General features: G+C 42.7%; 1 long non-coding RNA gene across 1 annotated transcript; it reads right to left on the reverse strand.

Moving 5' to 3' along the window:
- Nucleotides 1–380: 380 nt before the first annotated feature.
- Nucleotides 381–4,199, reverse strand: LOC109751449 (uncharacterized). The gene is made up of 3 exons (XR_002230112.4): nucleotides 3,559–4,199; nucleotides 1,960–2,055; nucleotides 381–1,199 (listed from the first exon to the last, which is right to left on the reverse strand). It is a non-coding gene; the product is annotated as an uncharacterized lncRNA (long non-coding RNA).
- Nucleotides 4,200–6,978: the final 2,779 nt, after the last annotated feature.

The following is a 6,978-nucleotide window of genomic DNA, read 5'->3' on the forward strand; positions in this document are numbered from 1 at the left end:
TTTTATTGCTTTCAAGTTTTTTTTCTCGTGTCAACATAGAATAAAAGGAATGTTGTGTGAATTTTAGTGATTTTTCAGGGTTTGTTTGGACATTTTTATGCATTAACTGAGTTTTCAATGCATTTATGTGCATAATTCAAATTTGAACTACATGCGCATGCTCGAGTGCATATAAATTGGTTGAAAAATCAAATCTTTGACCTTGGGTGCATGCTTAGGTCCCATGCAAGAAATGGGAATGAATTTCAAACACCAGAGCACCATTGATTGCCGGCAAAACATTGAGATGCATGGTTTTTAAATCTTCACTATTAAAGGGGGATCGAACGTCATTATGGTTCGACCTTGTTCGATCCCCCACCCCCTTCGTACGACAACCATCAGTCGATGGGCCATGCCCGCAGCATCCCAAAAATCAAAGGCCAACTCAGCCCACGTACAAGATCCACAGCCAAAAAAATCGGCTCAACCCACGAACGAAGTCCTCAACCCACGAACGAGGTCCATCGATCAACAAACCAGCCTAAAAAACAGTTCAGCTCAACCCACGAACGAGGTCCATCTGCAAAAAATCAAACCACCTGCGAGCTCCATCGACCCACGAACGCACGTCTCCAAGGAGAGAAACGCCGGTTCTTCCTCGCGTACGAGCTCCATCGACCCACGAACACACGTCTCCAGGGAGAGAAACGCCAGTTCTTCCTCACGTACGAGCTCCATCGACCCATGAACGCACGTCTCCAGGGAGAGAAACGCCAGTTCTTCCTCGCGTATGAGCTCCATCGACCCACGAACGCACGTCTCCAGGGAGAGAAACGCCAGTTCTTGCTCGCGTACGAGCTCCATCGACCCACGGACGCACTATGTCAAGGAAAGAATCGCCAGTTCACTCGCCGTCCGGCCACTACGTCAAGGAGAGAATCGCCAGTTCACTCGCCGTCCGGCCACATCGTTCTCACGCGAGCGGCGAGCTGTGCGAGCGCAGCCTCTGCTAAACCGCAACCTCGGCGCCCCAGAACCAGAACCTGCGCTCGATGGCTGTTGCTGCGTCTATATCTCCTGATGCTGCCGCTACATCCTCCTGCCATCATCTTCACAGTTCTCACCTACCGTCTTTTGCCTCTCCGACGGCAAAGGACTGAGATCCACCTTTGTTATGTTCGATGGTGCCCACCATGCCCTAGGTTTGCAATCCTCAACTGTTTCAGCAAAGTTTTTTACATCAGAAAGATACTAAACTCCTGTTCCGAACTTCATGATGTGACCTCAAAAATATAGTGGTACTCAGATTGCATCTTTAAGTACTACTCCAAGTACATTGAACAAAGCATGCAGGATTTTAAGCTATGTACCAGCTACCAAATTGTGAAGGTGCTTCATTAGGCTCATCAACTTCTGGGAATTAATACATGAAACAAATGTATAATGTGTGCTAATGTGGACGTGTGCGACATGGCATCTCAAACTTGTCTTTGCAGCAAGTCCACTCTATGCAAATGAGTGAAAGCAAATGTAACAAAGTAAAAAAATTTAAGAATTGATGTCGTGAGATTGACATGCTTTTCACCCAATTTCAGTTCCCAGACTCAAGTTCATATTGAAGACCCCTGTTCCATAAAGAATCTTGCTAAAGTCCTCTTAATCACAGTACAATACAGTTACAAATATTTCTCTCACGGTCAGCTCTACGTTGCATTGTCTAGAGCCAACGCGAAGAGGAACATTAAGATTCTCGCCATCAAGAACAACGGTAAGGGTAAAGGCAAGGGTAAGGGCAAGGGCAAGGAACAAAGCAAGATTTCAAAGAAGCGAAAAAGATTTGAACCCTTATTAACGACCATGAAGAACATAGCCTACAAGGAAGTCCTTAGCACATGAAGTCGCCAGATCAAATTATAACAACTCAGGTAAAGTATGTTCAATTCTGCATTACTATTGTAGATCTTAATGCACACTAACCTGAGTTTGTGAGCATAATCAGTCTTCAGAAACCATGAGTATTCCTTTCGCGACATCTTCCCGTTCTATACTTAGTCGAATATGCACCTGTTTAAGCTGGAAATAACAAGAGACAGCGTGAAATTGAAAACCGATTAAGGATGAAGATGCTTGGACAGTGACTTGCTATAGAAGAACAAAAATACCAAGGTGTCTTATTTCTTTCTAAGGCATACGCTTTTTAATATGGTAAAAACCTGAGGCATCTAATATCATATACTCCCTCCTTCCCAAAATCTTAGGCGCGTAAGTTTTTGCATGCAGTCCCAAAATCTAAGGCGCGGATGCCTTTCTCTCTCTCATTCAGTTACAACAACCACTCACAGTCGCTATTTTTTTGGAAACAAAAACAAATCTCTGGCTGGGTCTTTCGTTGATGCTTACATCTCAACAGCATGTACGATGGTTCAAGTAACAATTAAACTACGCTGATTTTCATGCTGGCTACTAATACGCCTAAGAATATGGGAAGGAGGGAGTAGCAATTAAAAAACTGACTTAAACTTCAGTTCCATACAATCTCTCGTTGGAAATACATGGATAAGGAACTATGTATCTGATAATTTACAAAGAACCTAAATTCGAGCTGAGTTTGCCATCAGTGAGCTCCTCATATCTCTACTATCTCTACTATTAAAGGATGAGTCTTTCAAGACAATAGATACCTCGATATGAACAAAAGGAACATAATCTGTTCGTCTGCTTTTTTTCTGTAGCTCTGTGATAAGATTTAGCAAACATGTGTCCTTAAATTCAGGCCTCAAAATTCGTTGTAGACGGTGATTCCAAAGTGCCAAGTACAGGATTAGAAAAATCAACCCTTAAGCTATTCAGCAAGAGCATTGTGGTGACTGGAGAATGAGTCATATTAGACCCTGAATACAAGCATCGCTAACCTGCAAAATGGCAAGGACCTCGGAATGGAAGCTTTGGCAATACCACAATAGCGCGTTATGCTGAGCTCATTTGCCAAAAGATGCAGACCGAGCTTTGCGTTCATTTTTTACAATTGGTACATCAATATGAATGTGACCATTGGACAGTGCTGACTTTTATGTCAGGTTACCTTGCATAAATCTGTATGATTCCCCGTTGTGTTTTGCTTTGTTGAAATGCATTGTGTGTTTGTGTACAATTAGAATTTGGTCAGGATTGGAAGGTTGACTCTCCAGGAAGAGGAAGCTAAGCCTCCTTGACCAGAGTTTTTTCTTTTTCTGAAGCATGCCTTTTTGAATAGGAACGGCTAAAACTGTTTATAGAAAAACTATTAAGACCCACTTTTCTTGTTGTACTAAAACGAAGTTTTACTTATTTCTGCCCCTAAAAAACTATATTTTTGGTACGCTAACTCATTTCAGGTGGTTAGACCTTTAAACGAGTTTATGGGAAACAGAACTGGCAAAAACTCCGTATCCAGACAACCCAAGAAAGATTTTATCCTCATCTCATAAAATAAACTTAATCATAACTGTATTCTGATTACAACACATCTACTCCTAGCTATCTTTCAAACTGAGTATATATAAGATAGATTCAATCTACCTCCAGATTTTTGTTTACCTCTAAGATCGAATTTCATCGGCGGTGCCAATCCAACAGAGCTACCAAAAGCGGAGGGAGAGACGAGAGCCGACCGTGACAAGGTAAGATCCGTGGGCACCCTGATCCTGACGCATAGGGAGGGGAGCAGAGCTCGGTGGCGAAGAGAAGCCGTCGGCGTCGTGCTGCACCACGGAATCCACTCCTCATCGATCTCCGCCCATCCGGCCGAGCACAGCTTGCGGCAGGGTCTCCAAAATGAGGAGCCCGATCCCACCGGTGGATGCAGATCGAGCCCACCTCACGCTGCACGGCGCGCGCCAGTCGCCGGGCGTTACCACCCGATGATTCGGACCAACGTGGCGTCATCGCGGCGGGGGCGCGGGGCAGGGAGCGCCGCGCGGTGGATGCCGCCGCCCAGACTGTGCGCGCGTCTGCCTGCCCCCCGGATCTCGCCGGACAGCAGGGAGTGATGGGGGCGCGGTGTGGGAGGCTCGCGACGCCACAGGTAGGCTGTAGGGACGGTTCGGAGGCGCGGGGTGGGAGGTTGGGCCGGGATGGGTGCCGTGCGCCATGACGCGCCGGCGGCTGCACAGGGGAGCAGGGTGGGTCATGGGTGGCTAGCTGAATGGGAAAGGGGTGAGCAGCGAGGAGAAAGAGACTGAGAGTGCTGGCTGTAGCAGAATTGTTTTTGTCCCACGACTCTATAATTTTTTTATTTATATTAGTGTATATTATGCGCAATTGCTTTGGGAGGCCGAGCTCTATGGAGATCTCCAAATCCAAAATTCAAAATTCTTGAAAAATCATATTTTTACATTCAAACAAATTCTGAAAAGGATATAGAAATAGATGAAGGCATAGTGCACAAGTGTGTAAATTTTGAGAACAAAATACGTTGAAATGTGGGCTGTGCAAAAACTACAAATTTGTGGTTTTTTAACACATGATACGATTCATCCTCCCCAATCATCAATTTGTCCTTTTTGTACAGGTAGTGTTTTAACATATTTCATCCTTAAATTTTACACACATACGCCTCACATCATTGTTTACTTGTACAAAAAAGTTCAGAACTGAAATTTTTGAATTTTGTTTTTTTTTCAAAAAAAAGGCCTCCATCGAGGCCGAGAGCCAAAACGCCATTCTCTGTATATTATAGCATAAGAACTGAGGTATTTGGACGGTCTGTCGGGGCTACCAAATATCTTGGCTAGACTAGAACAAATCTTGTTTTGCATATTCTAGATGTCTGTCTTTTTAACCTTTTTAGTTTGCATGTTGTATATGAATATATGATAGTACTCCCCGCAAAGAAAAAGAATAAATGATAGTAATATATTTAGTATATACATTTCACTTTTTCAGACTGTGTCCATGATAGATATGGATATTATTGACCATCAAAAAGAACCTACCAACAAGAGTCCGAAGGTGATGTCGTTGGAAGAGATAAAAACTCAGCAAGTTCTATACAACCTACCAACAAGAATTCGAAATGACTGAAGAATCTCAGGGAAATAAACAGAAAATTGAAGAGACAAAAATTATAAAACTTAAGTCTAGGGCGGCATAGAGGGGTTCTTCTTTGATCAAGCCATTGGTGCTAAATGGTGCTTTTTCGATGAAGCCCTGGTTGCCGCACGGAGCTTGAAAACTTAGTCACGCCATGTGTCTTTTTTTTAACTATGTATCAAAGACCAATAAGTGAGAGATGATGGCAATGTACAAACGGTGAATCCGAAGCTCTCGGTTTCATGGGGTCGGTCCCCTACCAATGTGTCACATCGTGCTTCACTGTTTACATTTTTCATCATGTTCTCTCCAAATAAAATTCCAGCAAATGAAAAATCTAATCAAAGTCTACAATGCGTTTGCTAGAAAATATGACCATGTTCATAGATTTCTAATTAACGTTGACATTGTTCTGTTGTTGAAATGTACTTCATAAAAAGCACTCATATAAAATGTCCACTGTCGAGAAACTTTTCACATCATATTTCGTATTCCCGTGGTAACACACGGGCATTCAACTAGTTCTATTAAATCCAAAACTCATCTGAAATTCATGGAACTTGGCATGCTATCATGGAGCGGCATCAACATGTCGTGGTACAAATTTTGTCTCATTTGGGGCAGGTTTGGGTATATGCTTCTCACAAACCGGAGCTTCTCACAACAAGCTGATGGTTTTCGGTAGGGAACGTCCCACCTTTGGGGACGAAACGATATCCATTGCCTCTTATTGCTTTCAAGTTTTTTTCTCGTGCCAACATAGAACAACATGAGTGTTGTGTGAATTTTTGTGATTTTTCGAGGTTCGTTTGGCATTTTTATGCATTAACTGAGTTTTCAATGCATTTATGTACATAATTTAAATTTGAACTACATGCGCATGCTCCAGTGCATATAAATTCGTTGAAAAATCAAATCTGTGTCCTTGGGTGCATGCTTAGGTCCCATGCAAGAAATGGGAATGAATTTCAAACACCAGGGCACCGTTGATTGCTGGCAAAACATTGAGATGCCTGGTTTTAAATTCTATTAAATCCAAAACTCGTCTGAAATTCATGACACTTGGCATGCTATCATGGAGCAGCATCAACATGCCGTGGTACAAATTTTGTCCCATTCGGGGCAGGTTTGGGTATATGCTTCTCACAAACCGGAGCTTCTCACAACAAGCATGATGGTTTTCGGTAGGGAACGTCCCACCTTTGGGGACGAAACGATATCCGTTGCCTCTAATTGCTTTCAGATTTTTTTCTCGTGTCAACATAGAACAACAGGAGTGTTGTGTCAATTTTTGTGATTTTTTGGGGTTCGTTTGGACATTTTTATGCATTAACTGAGTTTTCAATGCATTTATGTGCATAATTCAAATTTGAACTACATGCGCATGCTCCAGTGCATATAAATTGGTTGAAAAACCAAATCTCTGTCCTCATGTGCATGCTTAGGTCCCATGCAAGAAATGAGAATGAATTTCAAACACCATGGCACTGTTGATTGCCGGCAAAACATTTAGATGCCTGGTTTTTCAATTCTAGTAAATCCAAAACTCGTCTGCAATTCATGAAACTTGGCATGCTATCATGGAGCGGCATCAACATGCCGTGGTACAAATTTTGTCCCATTTGGGGCAGGTTTGGGTATATGCTTCTCACAAACCGGAGCTTCTCACAACAAGCATGATGGTTTTCGGTAGGGAACGTCCCACCTCTGGGGACGAAACGATATCCGTTGCCTCTAATTGCTTTCAGATTTTTTTCTCGTGTCAACATAGAACAACAGGAGTGTTGTGTCAATTTTTGTGATTTTTTGGGGTTCGTTTGGACATTTTTATGCATTAACTGAGTTTTCAATGCATTTATGTGCATAATTCAAATTTGAACTACATGCGCATGCTACAGTGCATATAAATTGGTTGAAAAACCAAAT

This window comes from Aegilops tauschii, chromosome 5, assembly GCF_002575655.3.
Source record: "Aegilops tauschii subsp. strangulata cultivar AL8/78 chromosome 5, Aet v6.0, whole genome shotgun sequence".
NCBI classification, from domain to species: domain Eukaryota; kingdom Viridiplantae; phylum Streptophyta; class Magnoliopsida; order Poales; family Poaceae; genus Aegilops; species Aegilops tauschii.